Here is a 1,704-nt window from a genome sequence, read left to right as displayed (position 1 = left end):
TATTCAGTTTCAGATTGTTTAGTTTCGAAAATTTGATTTACATTTCGATTTAAAAAAAATCTTTAAACTCAAACATTACGATTAAAAATGATAATCTAAAATGGAAATTTATTTAAGTAAAAGGCTTTAGAATTACGTATTGTAAACTAAATAATATCATATGTTTCAAACAAGTTCAGAATCTAATTCAATACTTAACAACACTTAAAATCGAGTTTGTTTTGAATTTGTAAATAACTTATCAAAAAAGGCAAACATAGAATGAATGGAAATTCAGCCGTTTGGTTTAAAATCTAACTATTCCAGTAGCAAATTTTAATTTTTTTTTTGAAAGATTGTTTTCTTTTTGTTTGAAAAATATTGATAGCCTATCATAATCAGACATTAGCTACGTTTAAAAATTATAGGCGCGTTAACAAATATATTGCATTACAAACATATAAAATTGTACACCTATAAAAAGAGTAAAGATTATCTCCTGGATTTTAAATAAGAGATATCCTCCCAAGATTAGTGAAAATACTCTAAAGAAGTTCGATTTAAATCAATTAAAATACAGTTATAAATAGCAGAATTTTCAACAACAAAAAATTATTTTTCAATTAAAAGATCAATTTTCAACTAAAAGTGATTCATAAAGATTAGTTAAATTTTCAGATGAAGAAAATAAATTTTTAATGAACAAATTAAAGAGTAAATTTTAATTGGTAAGTTTTCAACTAAATTGTCAAATTTTCAATCCTGGAAATTACATTTTACATGAAAAGATAAAGTTACAACTAATAAGTCTAACTTTCTATAAAAAAGACGCATTTTTAATTAAGTTAATGAAATTCCACCTAAAATATGTACATAAATCAAATTAAAATTGGAAATCGAATAGCTTAATTTTCTTTCAAGAAGATTAATTTTACAACAAATTTATAACAAAATCGTTAATATTTCAACAAAATTACTTAATTTTAAACCCAAAAAATTGAATTTATAGCATAAAAGGGAGTAGTTTTTAACTAATAATAAAAAAAGCTAATTTTCAAGAAGATTTTAATCCTATTATAAAAAAAGGTGGCCATATAATCTCGAAGTATGAAGCCACATTACCTCTTCACCTATTGTTTGGATATAAACGCGCCGCCTATTCTTTAGAATGGAGATCAACGGAGTCCCTTATGAAGCCAAGGCTTATCTGCTCGCTCGTAATCCGAGAGGTATTGCTGACGCTGCATACCAATCGCAAGGCTAGAACGAGCCAAGTTACGAATGAGGAAATTAACGATGTATAAAATAATTCTAAATTAAAATTGTTTCCCGACGAAATTATGCTTTCTTATTTTTCATAAGCATAATTTTACTATTTTGAATAGACTAATTATATAAGGGTGAAATATGTACAGCCAGAAGGAAGGAAAGCACGACCACGGTCAACATACCCGCATACGCGAGAGCACCACGCTTACTCTCTCTTTCTCGCCCATGCCTAAACGTGGCGCTATCCTTTAAGCTTCACACGCGGCCTTGCCTCCTTTCCTTCCTCCACATATTCTTACATGCAACCAAGCTATGTACGATGACCACGACTACAGGGTTTGTCCGGAAAGTAATAGGACTGAGTCGATTTAACAAAATTTATTGATATATTCGTTACAATTTTTTAAAAACTTTCAAAATAGGCTCCTTCTGCGTCGATGCAGCGCCGCCAGTGCG

The sequence above is a fragment of the Belonocnema kinseyi genome, chromosome 2, assembly GCF_010883055.1.
Source record: "Belonocnema kinseyi isolate 2016_QV_RU_SX_M_011 chromosome 2, B_treatae_v1, whole genome shotgun sequence".
NCBI classification, from domain to species: Eukaryota; Metazoa; Arthropoda; class Insecta; order Hymenoptera; family Cynipidae; genus Belonocnema; species Belonocnema kinseyi.
Note: the sequence above shows the minus strand (reverse complement) of the source record.